Here is a 23,719-nt window from a genome sequence, read left to right as displayed (position 1 = left end):
GAGCCCAGAAGGCCAGCAGCTGTCAGCAGCTGGCACTTAGCAACAGTTCCCTGCATGGTGGGTCCTGAGCTTAGCTTGCTTGCTTCCTACTGGCAACGCCACCTGCGCCTTTGCCCTCTGTACAGTCTACATAATACAAAGGATCACCTCTCTCTGTCTCAGCGCCCAGGCCACATGGGCCTATTTGGGCCTCAGCCCAAGCAAGACCTTCACAAGATGCTGGTGGGAGAGATGCCCAGGCCTGCCCCCTCTGGCTCTCACTGACAGGCCTCCAACTCTGCAATATGACAAATGCATAGATACCCTTCTATTTGTTATTCATAATTTAAGTTCCTTACAGTTTACAGAGCACTTTAGCATGAAATAGAAACAACAAACAGAAATGAAAACAGAGGTCAGAAAGCTATGGTAATTTTCACCAAATCACACAGACAGTAGGCAGTGAACATATATTCCAAGTTCAGAATCCAAAATAAAGCATAAAGATGCAGTGCTAAACAAGTGTTACCCTAGAATTTTGGACATAATACTAAAAACTGTGCCTGGTGTCTACATGTCAAGGAATTGCAGATGATCATGTGTGCATAGAAAATTTCCAGTGTGGAAGATGTTAGGACACCTGATAGTACGTATGTTACCTGAGTCGTACGCCCTCATCAAGCCAGGATAGCAGCGTCCTGGCTTCTACATATGAGACTTTCACTTAGCACATATGAGCTTGGGAAAGGCCTCTTAAACTAAATGACCTATTAAATAAAGAATTTTAAATAAGTGATTGTATGATTCAATGGTAGGGCCTAAATGACACATGTCATGTGTCTAATCGACAGTGGTAAGTAGGGTAGTGCCTCTAATTTATCATTTCCTGAATTTGGGCAGTGTATAACAGTGACTAAGTCTGTATATATAATAGTCATAGCTAATTTTCAGAGGCTGTTTTATTTACTTAATATGCTGTTCATTTCAAAGTTCTTTAACATACAACACTGCTACATTCAGGAATTATTAAGTCACTTGTCCTCTTAATATTGAGTGGAAAGTTGTTAACTTAAATACCTTTCATAGTTTGATGACTTGTTTGTCACACAAAAATTAACAAAAATAACCAAACAAACAAGAAAATTATAGTTTGAGCCTGAGGCCTTTATATAATACATGGAATTTAAATATACTTATAAATATTTGAGCACACTTTACTCTTCTAACAACCATTAAAATGTTAACTTAAAAAGGCCTTCTTGGTTTAAAAAATTAGCAAAATTCCTTTATCAAGGACTGTGTAATTAATATTATTATTCATGTCTTTCTAGTTGCTTCTCTCTTTTGCATATATTAGCAGTAGGTATTGCTTTGGATTTGACTTTTTTATATATACTTTTTATTATGATCACTGGAGATGCAAATGTTTTAAAAATTTAGTTACCTGGAATTGAAATTTTAAAATCTAAATGACTTTAAATGATTATTTATGTCTTGAAAGTTAATCTTTTGGCACAGTACCTTTCAAATACATCATATAGAAAATGTTAGCTAATTTGAATGTATTGAACTGATTGCCAACTCTTTCTTTTATGCAAAAATAGGTTGGGTTGGGTGCATCCAGAGTAATGTCAATCCACTGGGAAAGTTGATATAAAAATTTAAGTTCAATTGTGTTTATAAAATTAAAGAGTTATAATTATGTTATTATTGTAAATAAAATATGTGAGTGCATCAAATATTATTAAGATTCAAGAACTCTTCAACCAGGCTGCCATTCACATGCCTGCAAGAACATGTGCACTTCATTAAAGTCAATGGAGTGTACCAGTTCATCCTGGCATTATTCATAATCGAAACATTTCAATTTTAGTTAACGCACACACAGAAGAACTAATTTAAAAGTCAAATGAGGAAATTAGTTCTATGCTTCTGTGTTCCAATTCACAGTGATATAAACTAGCCAAATTTAGCCTCAGGAGGTATGAAAGAATATCTAATACAATGAGTAGAAAGCATTTTAAAGAATCACAGATCTGTTAAAAACTAATGTTTTTGTAATCAACTCAACAGAAATGCATCTACTGTTTAAAAGAGTCCCTCAAATTACTCTATTATGAAGCGGCCTAGCTTATTTAAAGATTTACTTCTATGTTTCAAAAGTAGTGAATCAAGAACTAAAGTGTTTTCCTGAACAAAATTTTAAATTGAACAGTAGCTGATTGAAAAATATATTTCTTATCTATATTATAAGGATCAGGGTGGGCACTATTCCTGGTTTACACCTCTTGGATTTCTCAGTCAGAGTCAACACTATTAACAACACATACTTTCTTGACCTTACTGCTGCAATTCTTCTTTCTTGCTTTTCTAGAATTTGCCATTCTTTTAGCACCTGTCTCCTTTTTATCTTTTCCTTTTTTGTTGATTTCTCTATCAGTCCCAGCTGTGAGGGTCCCTGAGACTTTGTTCATATTTATTTGTTCACTTCTACATCTAGATTTTTGACTCCCATTTATGAAATTAGTTATTCCTGTTATCCATTTCTTTCTGAGTTTCTTCTTAAAACTAAGTTTTATTTATTGTCATTTGCAGGTATCTAACTGAATCACAAAGCTAAAAATAAAATAAAATAAAACTCCTTGATTTCCTGCTGAGGCATTTTGTGACTGGTGTATTCTGGTTCTGCTGCTGGCTGGCCATCCTGGAATTTTATGCCCTGTGTTTACTTATCTTGACACATTATTTTCAAATTTTCAGTGTGAAGAAAACACACCTTCTATTTTCCCAAGCATGGGTTGTGTGTACATCTGTGCAACACTGTGCATCCTTGGGAGGTGAGAGGCAAGTGCTTACCTGAGAAGAGGACTCAGGGTACTACCTGGCCAGCAGTAGGACATGTCCTTTGGGTCATCACTGATAAATACAGTCTGGTTTTGGGAGTTTCTAGACAAGTACAATGAATACCCCTATATTAGCTCTAAATATTCTTTTGTAAAGAACTTGGGCTTTTCATACACACACACACACACACACACACACACATACACACACACACACACTCACTTTCATTGTGGCACTAGTGTCTCACGTCATAAAGCAGTTCAGAGTGATATGGGCATACATGCACACATCACTTGGTGAGCTTTGTCCCGGCTCCCTCAAATCCCTAAAAGGCAGGATGGTCTTTGTCAACATCACTCCTGGGCATGGCTGACAAGGCCCTCCCATGCCCCCGCAGAGCCTGCCTCTCCTCCTCACCTTGCCTGTCTCTCCTCTTCTCACTGCGCCCTGCTGCCTTGGCCTGGAACACACTGACTCTTGCTTGTCTCAGGATTTTACCACTGCTGCTCCTCCCACACAGAATACCCTTCTCTACTGGTCACATGGCCTGGTCTCTCTCAATCCTCGTCTATGTTTAGCTGCCACCTGCTCAGGAAGGCATGAAACAGGTCTTCCCTGCTACTGTGGACAGTGCCTAGTCATATCCCTGCACATCTCACAAAAGCTGTCGTTACCTTGGTTACGTGGCTGCCTCCCTAGTTAGGTTGCGAGCCACTAGAGCCCATGCACCTGGGCATTCATTCACCACTATGTATACAAGGTCCTGCCTCAGTAAGCATTATGTAAAAGAATAAATATTATTAGAGCTTTCCCAAGCTTTGAGTATCCGCGGGGTGAAGGTGACAAGGGTCTTTGATATGTCTTTATCTATACTTGTGTATTTCTCTATATGTACATATATAGATATGTATACACATGTATTTGAGAGTATATATATTTAAGATACTAATGTTTCACATGTATAAATGTATGTAATAAATGATATTATTAGACAAAATAGCATGACATATTTCCCTGGAATTGAGGTCGTTGTTTAAGGACAATGAATAGAGTTATAAAATCATTTGGGATATAAAGGTCATTATCTAAAGTCATTGAATATAGGACATTCACACCTAATGTTGAGTTTCCTAGTACTTTAAGCATGCCTGTCTGTCTGCCTGCCTCTTTCCTTCCTCTCTCCTCTCTGCCCCTCTCCTCCCCTCCCTTTCTTTCTTCCCTCCTTCCTGTACTAGAGGTAGAACTCAGGCACATTCTATCGCTCAGCTGCACTGCCAGCCATTTTTTCATTTTTTTAAGATTTTAAAACAGGGTCTCGCTAAGTTGCAGAGGCTAACTTTGAACTTGAAATTCTTCTGTTTCAGCCTTCCAAGTACTAGGAGTATAGAAAATTGTTATCATACCAGGCTAGCAGTTCTATTTCTATTATTGTCCTCTGTTTGATTCTTCGAAGAAAGGAGGATAAAGTAAGAAGACATTTGAAAATTAACAATGAATGAGATCAGCCAAGCACAGAAAGAGAAGGGACTTGTGTTTTCTCTAATATGCTCAAACTAGGGAGTATTAGGGATACCAGAGGGACACCAGACAGTGGAGGAGAAACCTCACCAAAGCTAGAATGGAAGGAGAGGAGAGGAAGAAGGCTGAGGTTGATTAATGAAGGAGCTACATCTGAATTTGTGTAAAAATATAAATATAGCATGGTTAACCTGGACACTCATTGTTGGGAGGGGGAAAAGGGGAAGAGAGGAAGGGTACCAAGCATAGTCTGAATGCATGCCATTTTCAGTATCTTCCACATAAAAATAAAAAAATTAAATAAAAAAATATAATTTGTAATTGTAAAAAAATGCCACTCATCTGCCTTCAAACTCTTTTCATTGTTATTGATAATTTTAAAAAGTGCTGCAACTCCTTTCTTAGTAATAGCAGAATATCTTCAAACTTTGGGTACATAAATATTTCTTGGACATTGAAAGAGATTAACCACAAAAGAGAAAAATAAGCCATTTTATCAAAACTTGAAAACTTCCCCATCAAGAGGTACTTTAATAAAGCCATAGGCAAACAACAAACTGTAAAATATTTACAATATCTGACAAAGTTTATATCCCAAACATAAGAACTCCTGCAATCAACAAAAGACAAGTGGCCTATGTTTTTATGTGCAATAAAGATGAGAAAAAAAAACCATGAACGGACTCTGCCAAAAGAGATTTAAAAAATTGGCAATAAGCCCACAAAAAGATGAGCAACATCCATCGCTGGCTAGCAGGGATGCGGTCTCACACCGCTGCTGGTGGGGAGGGAGAGGGTGACATGTGCTCTGTGCTGAGTGAACTGTTGGACTGCCTCTTGTACAGCCCAACATCTGCTTTGTGATCTGCAATCCAACAGGAATAAAAGCACACATTCTAAATTGACCTGTACAAAAGTGTTCAGAGGGTCATATTTGTTCATAATAATCTCATAATTGAGATAACTCAAATGACCAAGGCAAGATAATTGATAAATCTTATTGTTTAGTCATTCAATGAAATATTACAAGAAAGTACGCAGAATAAACTATTACTATATGCAATAAGTCAAAATCTATTATGGCGTGTGAAAGAAGCTTTAAGAAACTATGTACTATACAGTTTATTTTATATGAGGTTCAAAAATAGGCCAAGCTAAACTATGAAGATAGAAATAAAGTGGTTGCCTGTCCTTGGAGAGGAGATGAGGGCTGGAGTGAGGGGAGTGGTGGAATCTAGGATGGAGCTCATGTGATAGGGGGATAAGAGAACTATTTGGGGGGTAAGATTCAAAAACTCATTTTTGGTGCCTGTTATATAGGAACATACAATTATCAAAATTCATTGAACTGAACACTGAATGAAGATTTGTACATTTTATTGGATACAAGTTGTACTTCAATTAAAGATTGAGAAATTCTATTAATTATTAAAACTTTATTAAATAAATACCACTTGGAATATTTTCCTGCTTCCTAAGCATAAGAAACCTTTTGCTTAGACATTTTGTGCAATATCCCATGAATTCAGCCTATTTTATTTACAAAGTACGATGACTACAGTAATGCTTTCAGTTTCATTAGACTAAGTCTCAATTTACTGTTAATTCAAAAACATGAAGAATTATCAACAACAATAATAATGATAACAAAAAATAACAGAATTGCCCTGAATCAGGACTAAATTTCCAAAGAGAAATGTCATTGCCATTTTATACCAGCAAGGGGAGCAGTTACACTTTGGGAAAAATTCCATCTGCCTCACTATTGAATTACTCTATAGGGCACTTTAACAAGAGCAAAGAAAAAATTGACTTTTGGGTGTAGCCACAATGGAAATGACAGATCATTTTAATGAAAGAGAAAAAGATTGGAAGCCTTGACCCTCTAGATTACTTCGAACCTCAATGAGGAGGAGAAAAACACTTGCAGATCAGCTTATTAAAATAACATGTCCATGTAATTCAGGTCCCAGGAAAACATTTAAGAGAACAGCCAAATTAACTGTGAGGCGCCACTTTTTCTTTGTTAATTATTTCCATACAAGAATAAAAATGCACAACCCCTTTTCCTACAAAAGAAGAAGTCCCCCAAACCTGATGGCTTATCGTTACAGAACATACAGCATTGGTTTGTACAGAATTTACAAGTGGTGTTTAATCTGCCCTGAGTCTGAGGGTAGGGAAGGCCTGCAGAGTCCTCTGTCCCCTGCAGCCCCAGAGCTTTCAGCTGAGATGGCTAGGCCACAAATCAGAAGGTTTATGCTGCATTGTTAAAAAATATCATCATGTTAATCAATTCTTCTACGATTTGTCAGGCATAATTCTCACATAAGCTTGGGAGGGCTGTAGAAAAGTCTCTGTCTATCCCTTCCGCCGGTCTTGGTAATCCTGGGATTTACAGAGAAGATGCTCAGGCTGACAGTGGGAAGTGTGCCGCTGGCACGGGGAGGGAAGAGCAGGGCTGCCTGCTACGAATACTTCAAGATGGCCCACTGCCCTCTCACACTCTGACCTTGACAACAGCCCTTGATTCAAACACCACAACTCTTTCTTCAGGGAGTACTGACTCCTGTCAGCAAGCCACGTCTCTGCAACCTCAGCACGCATGCATATGAGATGTGCTGCCCTCCCTTGGAGCCTAATGAGAGCCAAGGACTCTGAACGCAGGCAGCCAGTGGACCAATGACTTGAGCTCTGCCCAGGAGTATGCTGCTCCTTCTGGATGCAAAGCTCTAGGGCGTGTGAACTGCACTGTGTGGATTCTCTCTAGGTGGCTGGAGAGGAGTGCCTCTTCCTTTAAAGTCACACATCCTTGCAGCTTGTGCACAAAACAGCCTTCTGGTTGGACTTGGTGACGCACGCTTGTAATCCCAGCATTTGGGAGGCTGAGACTGGCGGATAGTGGTTCACAGACAGCCTCAGCTACTTAGTGAGGCCCTTTACAAGTCAGTGAGAGCCTGTTTCAACAAGATAAAAAAAGACTAAAAAATAGGACTGGGGCTGTAGCTCATAGGTACAATGCCCCTGGGTTCTATCCCCAGTACTGCAAAACAAAAACAAAAACAAAACAAACATCAAAGAACATTTCTTACTTAAATAACCTTAAGAAATGATCTGGGTTACTCTCCATTTATGGAATAGATACAAGAAAAAAAATTGTTTCCCCCTTATAGGATCCTAGGGCAGTATATAATCTAGAATCAGAGGATTCAAGCTTTAGACATTTTATCAAGATCCCTAACATTTGAACATTTTACGAAGACCATATGATCTGGCTGTTTTCTTGCTATAAAAGATCCATGGGACTGGCCCTATATGAACACCATTTCACTGCCTAGTAAAGGAGTTTTAAGGAACAATGAGAGAAATATAAATAAAATCCTACCACATATTCCTAATTTTGAGTTTGCCACTGAATAGATGGATGCATCTTGTGTTCTTCCAGAAAAGTGGAAAATGAATGGACCCATCTTGTGTTCTTTTAGCAAAATTGGAAAAAAACCCAAAGACCATATCGGAAGGGTTACTAAAACCCATGAGGATATGTAGGGTAGATGTGTTACTAGAGAAGAAAATATGCAAGAACCCTGAAATGGGAGTCAGCTGGTTAAAGGAGATTGGTTAAAGTTGAAGAAATGGAATTGAGAGGTGTTTGTCTCTGTGTTTGTTCCTAATCAGAGGTAAGCTGCTCTCTTCAAAGATCTGGGTACAAACCAGGCAGAAATGAAATGGTGGTTGCAGAGGGAACTGGGATCTGGTTGGCAAAGTACAAGATGCTTACAGTACATGCAAGAAAAGACTGGTGTGTATTTGTGTTGTAAGGAATAAAGACAATTTTCTATCAAAGTGGTAAATCACTTAAAAGTGTATTGCTCTACATTTTGTACCTGTAGCTTAAGAATTCATTTGTAACTATAGCCTGAGTATATATTCTGTAACTCCTGTACATTTGTCTATATGCTACACCTTACAGACTCTTTCCAAAAGCCCATAGTTCACATGATCTCTGGTTGACTTTGTTCCAGGGCCTTAAACTTTGTTTGAAAATGCATAACTGTTCTAACAGTAAGAAAATCAATGCACAGTTTACTTTAAACTTTCTTTGTTGAAGATTTGTTTCTGTCTGTCTTAGAGAATCGCTTAGAGAATCCTCAGAGTTGTGAACTCAAACCCTCATCAATCAGAGTAAGGGGCAGGGTCCCTCCAGTCATAAAAACTGAGAGGACTGGCTGCTTGGTGTTTTTGCTTACCAGAGTTTTTGTCAGCTGCACACCCTTTTGCAGAAGTAAATTGCCAAGTTACATCTGATTTTATGAATCTGTTTCTAACAGTGGTATGCAAGATGCATGTCTTGTCTAAAAGTTAATCAGGAAAAGCATCGCTAGGTCCTTGTTACACTGGACCAGGAAAATACATATCTGCACTTAGGTACCCAGTTCAGGCCATGTAGAGAAGTCCCCTGTGCAGGGAGTGGTACAGGGAGTGGATATTAAGGTGTCCTGGGGCAAGCTACTCGTTAGCAGCCCACCACAGCTAACTGGGAGTGTTGTCTAGGAAGCAAGAAGTTTGGAGATGAATTTCATGTAATTTATGTTGGGACAGAAGGAAAGAGTTGGCTTTGGGACTAAGGAGAGAGAAGGAAAAGCTCTGGGCTTTCTCAACCTCTAATTAGTCTCTGGAGTCATTTCACAGAAACCTAGAATTTTTTCTGCATTTGACAGGTCGCTCCTAATGTTTCTAATATTATTCATGGAAGATGCCCACATTCATTTTCTTCAAAGATCTTGAATAGTTGCTAGCACCTAGCATTCATCCTTAATGAATAATCACTGCCTGAGTGACTCAGCCTTGTTCCCAAATGAGAGATCTGTCTTCTTTTAATTAAAATAGGAGTCAAAAATGGGCAAGATGTAGCCTATATTTTCTTTATTGCCACCATTTGGCAAATTCAAGATGAGTGCTCTAGTAATTCAAATCTCCCTCCGAGGAAAGTTTAGTAACTATCAAGCTAGAGATAGATCTTGGCAGCTCTCTCTTGGGGTCCCCAAGGCTCTCTAAGCATTTTAAGAGGACATCGAACATTCTCCTAGTGACTGCTAAGACAACCCACTTCCATGTGCGGGAGGGAGGGCATTTTTGCCTGATGCAAGCAGCGACCCTGCTGGGCTGAGCCCCTGCCGATGGCAGGGCAGGCGCAGTCTGGCTCCTTTTCACTTGGCTTAAGTTCTACTTGGAAAGATTTTTTTTTTTTTTTTTTGCTGTGTCCTGTGCTAGAGAAGAACTAATACCCAAGTAGAAGCGAGGTAGGATAGAGGAAATCAAAGAGATAGGGAGGAGGAAGAATACAGGGAGGACTAGGAGAGCGTAACTTTAATATGGAAGCCTGTTAGTCCCAAAAAGGTTCTGGGGGAATTCACAAGTGCTGCTGACTGTCCTCAAAGGGGTGTTTATTTTTCATACAGCGGAGACCACACACAAGGTTCAGAAAGCTGAGAACTCATAAATTACTTCCAACTGTTACTTACCAACACTAGGAATAGTTAAGCAGAGAGACATCTGTTGGTCAGAGGACAGAGGTCACACAAAAGTGTCATCTTCTTGGGTATATTATCCATCTTCCCTGTTTAAATAATTTCTTTGGGCACTGTTAGCTGACTTAAATAGTTTAAGCAAGAGAGTTAGCTTTATTGAGAAGATAGTGAAGCCCACTGGGACCCCAGAAACGACCAAGATGCCCTGTCATCTTGGGACCATGGGCCGATATCATCCTCATATACCTCCTCCTGCTTACTCCTCATGAAAGTCTCCTGTAAAAAGGGAGTCTTGAGCCCCGAAGCACTTATACACCTCTGTATATGTCTCTGATTGGCACAAGCTGAAATTCTTCTGTGTCTTGTAAGCCAAGGGCCTGCTGATCCTGAATTGAGGAAGGTATCCTCCCTCATGAGAGTGAGAGGCTGAGGTAGGGGCTGTGAGCTGGGGAGAGGGGCTGTGGGAAGAAAGGAAGGGCCAGGGTCTTGCCAGACACCATCCTGCTCTACGCAGCAGCCCTGTCCCTGGAGTTCAGCTGATGGTTGAGAACGTGAGATGCTGGGGCGATCTGGAAACTCCACTTGTAGAGTTAGCCACTCATTTACCAATGACAAGAGCTTGGGGGTCACAGGCTGCAAGCTATGAAGAGAAGAGGCACCCTGCAGCTTCATCAAGTGAAGGCTGGAGGACGCAGTGCTGCTCAAGGCCTTTATAGTTCTGGGATCTGCACTGACCAACAATTCCAATTGTGTCCTCAAAAGCACTCAGAGAAGCTAGTATACCGCCTCTGATTTCTCCCACCCCAGGTCATCCGAGCACTCCTCTGGCTGCTTCAGAGCATGTCGGTTTGGCTGTATATGCAAAGCAGTATTTCCACAATGGGCCCTTAATTCTGCTTAACATCATTTGCACGCTTCCCCTTCTTTCTAATCCTCTCCACAGGAAACGACGGTGCAGAAGCCTCGTCTCCAGAGCACCTTCTAGTGCATGCATGGGACACACCTTCTCTTTCATGCTGGCAGGGACCTGTAAGCCACGTCTTGATGTCCCCATTTTATGAGCAAGAGCTCAGAGGGGCAACCCAGCAGTGTTCTGGCCACTTCTCAGTACAGTGTCTTAAAGTTTATGAAGTGCTTTCACATAAATATAAAGTTCTCCAGCTCATGAATTTGTGGTAATGACTGCCTCCATTTTATACACAGCAACACTGAGAGTCAGAGGGGGTGTGACTACTGTGTTACAGCATTCATGGGTGGCTGACCTGGCTTCAAACTTGTGTCCTCGGGTCCCATTATCATGCTTACCCAGTGGTCAAGTGCAAAGAAAATGAAAAAAACAAAACAAAACAAAACACCCAAACTATGCAATTTGCAGGGAAATGGATGGAACTGGAGAATATGGTGCTAAGTGAGATCAGCCAGTCACAAAAAGTGAAAGTTCAGATGCTCTCCTTCATATGTGGAATCTAGGGAAAAACTGGAACACAGGACAAAGGAGGACCCTCAGTGTGGTGGGGAGATGGGATGGGGAGGAGGACGTGAAGAGGGAAACACCTCAATGGACAGGACGCACACACACAAACTCATCAAAGCCAGTCACTGTGCTGAGCCTGGGGAGCTGGGGAGGGAGAAGGAGTGGGGTGGGAGTTGGGCGAGGGCTCCCTGAGTATGCATGCATGCCTCCCTCCATCACCCGGAACTGCGGCACGACGCTCTTCAAGGAAGAGAAGGAGAGAGAGAGGGAGAAAGAGAGAAAGAAAATGGAGCCTCTCAGACATAAACTCCTTCAAATTTCCTTATATCCGGTTTTAAATGAATGTATATATTTTTTTCCCCCTAAACTCTTCTCTTTCTCCTGGCTCAAAAAGAAGCCAATTCCATTCTTGCATTCTTGTTCCTAAAAATTTTCTCCTGTATCCCTGAATATATACATATACATATATATATATATATATATATATATATATATATATATATGTATATATATACTGGGATTTGAACCCAGGGGCATTCTACCTGCAAGTTACACTCCAGCCCCATATTATATATACATATAATACGTGTGTGTGTGTGTGTGTGCGCACGCGTGTGCACACGTGCACTAGGGATTAAACGGGGTGGGGGGGGGACTCTACCTCTGAGTTACATCCCCACACCTATTTTATTTCTTTCTTATTTTGAAAAAGGTCTCACTAAGTTGCAAAGGGCCTAAATTGCTGAGGCTGGCTGTGAACTTGCAATCCTCCTGTCTCATCCACCCAAGTACTGGGATTATAAGTGTGCACCACCACACTCAGCTTTTTTTTTTTTTTTTTTTTTTTTGCGGGTCTGGGAATGGAACCCAGGGGCATTTTTCCTTCTGAGCTACACCCCCTGCCCTATTTTTTATTCTTTATTTTGAAACAGGGTCTCACTAAGTTGTGGAGGGCCTCACTAAGTAGCTGAGGCTGTCCGTGAACCGTGATCCTCCGGTCTCAGCCTCCCAAATGCTGGGATTACAACCGTGCGCCACCACGCCCGGCAACACTCAGCTTTCAGTAGTCTTATTTATTCCTGTGTCTTCACATTTTAACTCTGGACAGATGGCTCTCAAATCTCTCTGAACTCCAGTTGTTTTGAACCCTTGAAGAGCATCTCTTTCCGATCATACTCCCTCATATATCTCAGACACCATTTCCCTCATATATACTAGACACCACTGTCCACCCTTCAGCTCTCTCCAATGAATTCCCAGTCTGCTGTTTTTTTTTTTTTCTGATGATATCCATGTATTTCAATATCTCTTTGCTTTGCTTCTACTGCTCAGAAGGTTCATTCTTTTCTGTTCACATCATGCAAGTGTTATTTACATAGACTGAGAATGTTTCTCCATCTTTTCCTGTTAGAATTAATGGTGTCTACTCTGTGGTCCCAAAGTACTTCGCTTATTGGCATAACACATCTTGTGTTACTTGAGAAAACCGTCTCTATCTCTGCTTCAGCTTATGATTTGTAAAGACAATGAACACACAAAAAAGTTTATTTAACACTACATTCCTGATGCAGCAAGTCTGGACCTTGGTTTAGTGTTTGTTGAGTGAATAAAAGAATAAATGGTAACTCAGTTACTAGTCCAGTTTTTCAACATGGCCAAGGAAGTCATATTTTGTTCCTCATCTCAAATCTTTGCTGCTATATTAAATATTCATCTTGTTTGCTTTGTGAAAATATTTGAATTTTAAACAAAAAAGACCTGCTATGTGAAATCATGAAAAAAAAAGAATGGTACATAATTTTTTTTGTATAAAAGTAAGTACATCACCCTCATCCTGTGATCAATGTTACAGAAGCACACCCGGGAAGCTAAAATTTGTTCCTGTTAATTTTCAAATGAAATAATAGGAATTGATCCTTTTATCAATAAATGCTTATGCCCACATATTACACAATAGTAAACTTCACTCAACTGAAATAATGAGTTGGGGAGGGGAGGGAGGAAGAGCCAGCTGGAATTATGGAAGTCAGGATTTATTGAAAGCAATGCAGTTTTATTACTTTCAGTACTGAGGTCTGCCAATAAAGTCCGTCTAAGGAGACATCTACTTAATGACATGGATCCTCATTTTATAGCTGAATCTTTTGCCTAAAGACCACTACACGCTGGAGCCATGAAGGCAGGACATTCTTCTCACATGGGTTAACAAGTGTTCTGGCCTGTGCTTACCAAGTCCATTCCTTGAGACGTTTCCAGTTAAGTCTACCTTCAACTAGAGCAAGTTGTTAAAAATTGTGCACTAGCAATATCTGAATTAATAACCTTTTACTGTATGTATTAAGAAAGGAATTTTGTAAATTAAAAAAATAATGAGTCTAATGTCCCAGGAAAGTGGCGAATACTTTCAAAATAAAAATAGAAGAAAAAGAAAACTTTTTCAAATAACATTACTTATTCACCGAGGTAGAAATATTAGAAACCCGCCTTGCAAGCCGTGGTCTTTGTTGTGAATTCCTCGAGCCTAGGGCATGATCAGGGCGGCTTGCTCCCCTCCCCAATGCGTGACCTACGCACTCACAGCGCCTGGGCCCCGCTTTCTGGTGATGCTTGTTATCATCACCACGACAGTGCTCGGAAGCGGCACTGGGGGTTTCTTATGTTCTATTTGTCGCGCTGCTTATCTGTTAGTAGCCACAGACATTAGGAGGAGGGTACTCACTGGTTCTGTGAGCAGGATGCAGGTAATTTATCGGCCCCCATTCTGAAAAAGAAGAGAAAGGACATCTACTTATTACTATCACATCCAAAGACATTTACTGTGCTGTCGACAAAAAGAAAGCCTCAGTCTCTAATATTGTATTTATAAAAAAGTTCAATCATGGGGAGGAGAAGGATCATGAAATGAAATATGTCATGCATCTAGCTGGGTGTGGTGGGGCACACCTCTGCTTCCAGTATTTGAGAATCTGAGACAGAAGGATTAGGTTTGAGGATACCTCAGGAACTTAATGGGACCCAGTTTAAAAAAAAAAATATATATATATATATATATATATATATATATATATATATAATAGGGCTGGGATTGTACCTTGGACATAGACTGCCCCTGGGAACAATCTTTAGCGCCCCTCCCAAATGTCATGCCCTGTGTTTACAAGCTGATGAAGAGGTGGCACACCCAGACTCACCGGTGATGCCACCTGGTATCACCCTTAAACTTTGCCACACGAGAGACAGCTCTGTGCCTGCGCCCTTTGCAGCAAGGAGAGGGAGCTGAGCAAGCTGGGTAGGGTAGAAAAACAACCGTCAAAATGATGATTTACCCCAATTCTTAGTGTTCTACTCCGTTAATGTTTCAGCAGGTTAACGGACAATTACGTTGTTTTTTTTTTTTTTTCACTTAAAATCTTTGTGTAAAATTGAGTACTTAGGGATGTATGTCTTTGGGCAATATGGATTCTCGGGGCAGATAAGGCACGTGTCTCTCCTGGTACAAGGTCAGTGACCGACTGCTGGATATGCTAGTATGAAAAGTTGGGAAGAATAAATGCACTGAAATCCAGAATGAAAGAAAAGGACTTGGGGTGGGAAGTGAGGAAGGGCGAATCAGTGATGTGTGCATGTATGCCTCTACCATCCTGTATCCCATTAAGATTCATCACCACAATGCACCAATAAAAAAGAAAAAAAAAAAAGAATCCAGGGAAGCAATCCTCAGGCATTTAAATTATCTATTGCAGTTTATTCTGCAATAAAGAGCTACAGAGAAGTTTTGTTCAAAAAGGGCCTCCTTCTGTCAGATGAAGTTGACCAAATGTAACACAGTATATGGCTTCTTGTCCAGTCATTTAGAGGCAGGAGAGTCTCAGCTCATGCTGAGAACACTTCTAAGGAACTGTGAACAGATAATTAATGACTAACATGGGGCTTTGGGGATTACACCGAATTATTCCCTTAAATAAAACATTATAAATATGTTACATGTAATCTAATGCATATTGTATACTAGACCACATAGTATGTTATATATTTAATTATAATGTAATATATAATATGTCATATGCTATATTACTCTGTATATTGTACATTACATAATTGTATATTACATATTTAGTACATATATATATAATATATATTGCTCTCAGCATGATTTTTAAAAAAATATCCCTTCAAAATATGTTAACTAAGCTGGGTGTGGTGGTGCATATTTGTAATCCCAGCATTTAGGAGGCTGAGACGGGAGGATCGTGGTTCGCGGACAGCCTCAGCTACTTAGTGAGGCTCTCCGCAACTCAGTGAGACCCTGTTTCAAAATAAAGAATAAAAAATTAGGCAGGGGGTGTAGCTCGGAGGTCGAATGCCTCTGGGTTCCATCCTCAGACCTGCAATAAAAAATGTTAACTAAAACCTAAGTAAGTACTCAAATAGTTTGGCAATTTTCTGTCCTTCTATCCTGATCCATTTAAATAACCTACTGTCAGTGTGACTCATTGGTAACAGTGCTTTTTCTTTTTTTTTTTTTTAAGATTTAAAGAAGTTTGTTAGAAAGATAGAAACACAGAGGATAGGTACAACTCCATACCAGACTGGCATGGAGGGGTGACTTGAATGAATACACCCGTAACAGTGCTTTTCTAACCCTAATTGAGAACCAAATCTTTTTTGCTTTAGTGTTTTTAATCAATATTTCAACAAACTTTTCATTTGTGCTAAAATATATCAGGTTATATTTGCATCACTGAAATGCTCTTCTATTTTTAGAGTGATTTAAAAAATATATCCAAGGGCATTTTTGAATTGTGTTATTATGAATTACCTAGCATAAAATATCAGCATCTCTACTTGACTTAGTAATTTCTGCATTTCAGATGAAGGTGTTTATACGTCATTTATATAGCTCATCTATAAGTTATGGGTTCATCAGTACAACCATAAGTACAACTGATCCCCACTGGTTGGATCTTGAAATGTAACCCACTGCTCCAATCCACTTTAATGTAATTGCAACTCTCTATATACCTGTTCACCCATGTAACAACAGCATGATTAAGGTCACACTCTTATGACTTAGTGATAAGAATATTGTTTAGACTAGAATGCACAATCTTAGCCCATACACAATTGGTTTTATCTGGCATATTATCATTACTTATGCAATCTATCACTTATTATGAAAGGAAATTAAATTGATGTGGAAAAATATCACTACTGAGAAAGTCAAGTGTATCTGCCTCTTCATCTCTTGTGATGTTCTGGTAAGTTGCTTATTGATTGTTTGATAGATTGTTCTCATCAGGTTTTGCTCTTAAGCTATCTGGCTTATGATGATCAAATCATTTCCTTAAAAAGTGTGGACATGACAGGTGCTTCCCCTCCATCTCTGTGGAGATGGCTCAAAGATAAAAGCTGTGCAAGGTCAACTGCCAATTTCCTAAGTGTATCAAGAAACTTGATATTGGGACCTAATAATGAAAGTGTATGCAGGTTCTGGATACTCTTTCAGGCCAATTTCGACTCTCCACACCTCACAGACTGAAGTATATTAAATAATCAAATGCAAAGCTTTCATTTATATATAGCAAACTTGTCAGACAAAGGGGCAATTCAGTTTTATTCCTTTTAATAACTTTCTCAAGCCTAGTTTAGTGTCGTGCATAAGCATGTATTAAACTAAATTACATTTTGAGGGAGACATTGCTTTAAAGATCTGATAAAATGATGGGAAAGGTTTTATGAATTGTTTAATAAGGAAAAGTGTTTTCTCCCAACTCCCAAGAACAGTATTAATGGTTATTCCCATTTCTATTATAATGTAATGACCATCTAGGATGTTAAGCTCAGTGGATACAAGCAATATAGAAAGGTTTTCTCGCCCTGTCTCCTACTACCCGTGAATGCTCAGTCATGATCAATATAACTTTCAGTGTTAGCACTGGGACTTTGCTTTACAAAACAGAAATTAATTGGATTTGACAAGAACCACTAAAATTAATAAGAATTTAAACCTCACATCAAGTATACATGTTCTTGCACTGTTTACAAGACTGAATGTGGAATTAAGACTTATTTACTGGCATAATCTACTGACCCAAGATCTTTCTCCTTCATCTCATTACTTGAGTCTGAGTCATTTCGGTTTTCTGAGCTAAAGCACGTTTCACCTGTTGATACTTGGCACAAACACCCTAATAAGTGAATAGGTTTAAAGCTTTGATGGAAAATCTATTTAAAAAAAATAGCAGTTGATGGATCCTTATCTGAGGGCTGGAGAGCTTTATACAGCCTGGATATTACACTGAGCCGGGTAGAGTTTACACTCCAGTGGAGAACACAAATATGATCATATATTCTTTTCCAAAGAACTTGAAGTAATTTTCCCTACCACATGACAAATTAATAAAGCTGTTTATTATCATCCTTCTCTAATAAAAAATACAAAGATAATAAAAAGTTTAGACATCTTCCTATAGCCATGTAGCAATTTGCTAAAATTGAAAGAGGATTATGTTTGGATTGCCAAAGCCTTTTTCTCAGTAATGAACCAGGTGTGTTTTTCCAGCTACATCTTGCAAAAACATGGCTATCAGTAGTCTCTTAATTTTACACAGTTATTTGGATAAAAAATCATTGCGGTGAAGTTTAGGCCCCTTGTTGGATTTAAAAGTTTATCCCAATATTTTCTTTTGAAATATTGATTTGATCTAACCTTTCTTTTTTCCCCCACTTCTTTTAAAATTGCCTGGATGCACACCTATTAAATCGATAATAACCACAATAGCAGCTAACATGTGCTGAATGCTTATTAAATGTCAGACATGCTGCTGAGTGCTTTATGTGAACCTTGTCTAATCTAATATCATATGAATCTCATAAAACTCTACTAGGATTTCTGCATATAAAATCAAATTATGTGTTTCTAGATCTGTACTTTTTTACATAAGCCTAACACATAATTATCAGTTGTGTTTTCCAATTTTAATGACATTAGACTATGAACTTAAAAGAATTAAGAATTCTTATAGATTTGAGATTTTTCCTAATATTTTACTATTATTTTACATTTAATTCTACAGCTTTTAGTAATTAGACAGTGCTGAGACTTTTCAAAACATATGCATAGAAACAGCAATTCTTTTATGTGCCCATATGTCATTGGTTTACATAATTAATAACTGAATTAAATTCTTAAATAAACAAGTACAACTGACAAAGCAGGCCTGGGAACACACTCAACAGACTCCTGTACCACATTCATATCCATAGGAGGTGCCAGGAGTTTACCAGGTGCCAGGATGCTGAACTGGCTCTGAGCATCAGTCCACAGGTTATGTTGAGGAGCAAGGTGCTTCATCAGGCAAATCACCTAGGAAGAGGCTGGCGAAAAGAACTTCTATTGTATATGATACTTTGTGTATATATTACTTTAATAAAATTAAAAAAAATTAAAATGGTAGGCAAAGCATAATGCTGGGGCCCAGAACCGGGCCAGTGGACCGTTGATGAGTAGTTAGCAAGAGGAGAGCAACTGAAGACCGAAGTTGAGTTAACCCAGACATTTCTTGACTTCATACCTCACTGGTTCAAAACAAAAGGGGTTTCATTAAACAGATTATGACTACCAATGCTGCCAACGGAACTGGTGTCTATAATTCCAAAACTGAAGAAATCTTGAAAGGGATTTCACCTCTCCAGTAGACAATAAACATCACAGAAGAGCCTATGACCCAGTGGTCACATGGGGAGCCCAGGGGACTAAGCTTCAGGAAATCTGTGATGGCAAATAGCAAATGAAATGGAGCCATTTGAATCTCTCCACTGATGTTCTTCTGACCCTTGGGGTCTGTTTCTGTCAAATCCTTCTGTGGATACAGCTATTTAAGCCCCAGATTTGAAGAACTTCTTTGTCTTCTGGAAGGAATGGTTTTATAGGAGCTGTTTTAAAATGGCTCATAGTAGATTATTATATTTTCCCATCAATTATTATTGGCTTCATGATTTATTTGTTTTTGTTTTTTTATTTTGTACTGGAGGTTGAACCCATAGGTATCGTACCTCTGAACTAAACCCCCAGCCATATTTCATTTTTTAAAATTTGAAATAGAGTCTTTCACTAAGTTCCTGAGGGACCTTGCTAAGTTGCTGAGGCTGGCCTGGAACCTGAAATCCTCCTGTCTCAACCTCTCAAGTACCAGGATTTCAGGTGTGTGCCACCACACAAGGCTTCATGGTTTGAGTTGGAGTTAAATGATTTCTCTGTTTATTTCCTTGGCATTTTCCAGGTTATTTCATTAAAGAAGAAAATTAGATGGGTATTAAGACTTCTATGCCTTCATAAAAATTTCACAAGAACTTTAAGATATCAAATGGCTACCCTTTCAGTCAAATTATGTGCCATAGTTAAAAATGTTCATAGATAGGACCTTTTTTATACTTTCAAAAGCAGCCATTTAGTTTTTAAGTGATTCAGTTTTAAACATAATTATTGCAACTATATGGTAGTAAATGTGGTCAAAATTTCAAGTTTTCTTCATATTAAACAGTATCTACTTTAAAAAACTTTGGAAGGAGATAATAAATAATGGATTAATTAATCAATTCACATGAGTGAAAAAGTTAAGAGCACATGAGTAGGTGGCTTGTTCGATTTCTTGAAGACTGCAAAATTAATCTAAAAAAAGAAATATAAGTTAGAGAGAAATAGGGGGAAATCTAGTATTCGTGTTTGTGACTTGTGCTCTTTTTGGTACATTCTGAGTAAAGCCACACTTGAACATAAGGAAACAAAGCCCTGTGTCCTGTAGCAACAGGGTGATTGGCACCCTTGCTGGGCTCCCTGGGCCTGGGCACTCTATAGCATGCTCTGTATAAAACAGAATACAGTCTTTTGAGCTCTATGTATATTCTGGGTGTTAGTCCTCTATCAGAGGGGTAGCTGGTAAAGATCTTCTCCCATTCTGTAGGCTTTAGATTCTTGATGATTTCCTTCGATGAGCAGAAACTCTTTAGTTTGATGCCATCCCACTTGTTAATTCTTACTTTAATTTCCTTTGGAAGTCTTGTTGAGGAAGTTACTTCCTGTGCTTATATGATGGAGTGTTAAGCCTATGCTCTCCTCTGATAGCTCACAGTCTTTGGTCTCGTTTCCAGGTCTTTGATGCATCTCATGCAGGGTGAGAGGTAAAGATTTATTTCCATTTTTTCTACAAATGGATAGCCAGTACTCCTAGCACTATTTGTTAAAAAGGCTATCTTTTCTCCAGTGTATGAATTTGGCCCCTTTGTCAAAGATCAATTGATTGGCCGGGTGTGGTGGCGCATGCTTGTAATCCCGCACTTGGGAGGCGGAGACAGGAGGCTTAGGAGACCCTGTTTCCAAAAATGAAAGTGTAAAAATAGGTCTGGGAGTATAGCCCAGAGGTAGAAGGGCTTCCAGGAACCCCAGTACCACCAAAAAAAAAAAAAAAAGATCAATTGATTGTAAGTGTGTGGGATTGTTTCTGTATCTTATATTCTATTCCATTGGTCTGTGTGTCTGTTTTTGTGTCAATACTATGCTTTTTAAACTATTGTTTCTCTGTAGTATAATTTCAAGTCAGGAATTGTGATGCCTCCTGCATGGTTCTCATTGCTGAGAATTGCTTTGACTATTTTAGGTCTTTTGCTTCTCCCTATGAAATTCATGACTGATTTTTCTAGGTCTATGAAAAAGGTTGTTGGTATTTTGATAGGGATTGTATTGATCACTTTTTGCAGAATTGCCATTTTGATGATATTTATTCTGCCTATCCATGAGCAAGAGAGCTGTTTTCATCTTCCAATGTATTCTTTAATTTCTTTCTTTAATGTTTTATAGTTTTCATTGTAGAGGCCTTTTATGTCTTTGGTTAGATTTATTCCTAGGTATTTTGTTGGTTTTGAAATGGGCAACTGAATTGAATAGACAATTCACAAAAAAGAGATAGCTATGAAATAGATACATGAAAAAATGTTCGACATCATTAGCAATCAGAGAGATACAAATCAAAACTATGCTGAGATTCCATCTAGCCCCAATTAGAGTGGCAAGCATCTAGAAGTCAAATAATAACAAATAAAATTGGCAAGGAAGTGGGGAAATAGGAACTCTTCTACACTGTTGGTGTGAGTGAAAACTAGTTCAGATCCCATGGAGATCAGTGTGAAGATTCCTTAAAAAACTGGAAATGGATCCACCATATGATTCGGCTATACCACTCCTGGGTATCTTTCTAAAGGGGTTGAAATCAGAGAACTACAGTAACATATGCATACCTGTGTTCATGGCAGCACAATCCACAATAGCCAAAATATGGAACCCACTTAGGCATCCATCAACAGATAAATAGATTATAAAATCACGGGAAATACACACAATGGAATTCTACTCAGTACTAAAGAAGAACAAAGTTATGTAATTTGTAAGAAGATGGAAAGACCTGGAGAACATTATGTTAGTGAGATTAGCCAAGAACAGAAAGAGGAGGGGCATATGTTTTCTCTAATATACTTGAGCTAGGGAGTATTTGGGATAACAGAGAAACTCCAGAAAATGGAGAAGAAACCTCAGTGAAGCCAGAAGGAAAGGTAGGGGAGGAAGAAGGCTGAGGTTCATTAATGGAAATACTACCTGAAACTATGTGTACACATGTGAATATAACATTGTTAACCTGGATGCTCAGCATTGGGAGGGAGGAAAATGGGGAGGCAGGGTGAGGAGGGCACCAAGTACTGTGCCATTGTCAACATGATCTACATTATGATGTGAGACTGTAATGTATATATATAAAATAAAACAGAATACAAAGTGAATTCCTGTCTGAGGGAGACTGAGAGAAGAGTCTAACCTTAGAGGCAGCCTCTACAATGAGAAAGAAGAACACTGTAAAGAATGAGGAAGTCTGAGCCCTGGGCCTGATTCTCAGCTACTTCATGATCTATGGTCTCTAATTACCTAATCTCCAAAATATGTTCATGTCTAATTTGGCTTTAAAATTCTATAAAATAGGAACAAATAATGCTGTTCTTCATGATCAGGAGGCGCCATGTTTCTGCTCTCTGTGTTGTATCGAGTGGCCACCCCCAGTAGGCTTTCCTAGGTATGACCATCTACCATCCGCATGGCAGCTCCCTACATATGCTGGGCTTCCCAGCTGGTCTATTGGCCTGCCTTTATTGTACCATACTGTCTCATAGAAATTTCACTATTCATTCTTTTACTCCCTCCTATACTTGATTCAGCTCCAAATATGTATGTATGCATATACCCTTATTTATGCTCTCTCTTGAGTTTCAATTTTATTTCTCCAAATTATAGCTTCCATATGGGTGTTCTAGCATTGGATCAAGTACAGTTAGACCTGAACAAAACTCACAGTCCTTTCCTCCCGGCCATCCTTCCCTCTGAGCTTACAGGTGAGTATCTCTTGCACAGATAGCTCTTCTTTTCATCCAGGTGTGCAGCTTGGTCATCTCCATCATCTTTCCCACACTTGCTTTCAGACAGTTACATCTTGCTCTGTTCTCTCCATATCTCTTATTCATTCTTTTTTTTTAAATAGCATTTTCAGCCAAAGTCCTTAGTACTTAAAACCAGAAGTATGGCCGATGTCTCCAACTGGTATCCTAGATTTTATTCTCCTTCCCCATCTCGATTTATCAAATTGTTTACAAATTGCTTTGGCCATGCTAATTTCCTCTTCAAAACTTCTATTTACTTCTCACTGTGACAGGAGTTTTTCTGCCTTTGCATTCAGAGCTTACTAAAGTAGGATTCTTATTCATCTGATTCTTACTTGTCCTTACTTACAAACTTGTAAGTTGGAATGTTCTATACATATTTTGGAAGCTCCCTGAGTATACAACATTTATTTATGTTCCCAAGCCTGAAAGTGCTAGATATCTCTCTTCTGTTTGAAAAAGCCCAATTCCTTTTTTAAGATGTTAACTTGAGGCTGGGTATGGTAATCCCAGTACATGGGAGGCTGAGATAGGAGGATTGCATGTGCCTGGCCAGCCTCGGCAACTTAAGTGAGACCTTATTTCAAAATAAAAGTAAGGAAGCTGGGTGTGGTGGCACACGCTTTTAATCCCAGCATTTGGGAGGCTGAGACAGGAAGATCGCCATTCACAGATAGCCTCAGCTACTTAGTGAGGCCCTTTGCAACTCAGTGAGACCCTGTTTCAATATAAAGAATAAAAAAAAATAGGGCTGGGGATGTAGCACAGAGATAAAATGCCCTTAGGTTCCATCTCCAGTACCACACACATAAATAAATAAATAAATAAATAAATTAATTAATTAATAAAACAGGAGCTAGGGGTGTAGCTCAGGGGTAGAATGTCACTGGGTTCA

This window comes from Muscardinus avellanarius (genome assembly GCF_963383645.1).
Source record: "Muscardinus avellanarius genome assembly, chromosome: 17".
NCBI lineage: Eukaryota > Metazoa > Chordata > Mammalia > Rodentia > Gliridae > Muscardinus > Muscardinus avellanarius.
This window is presented reverse-complemented; position numbering follows the sequence as displayed.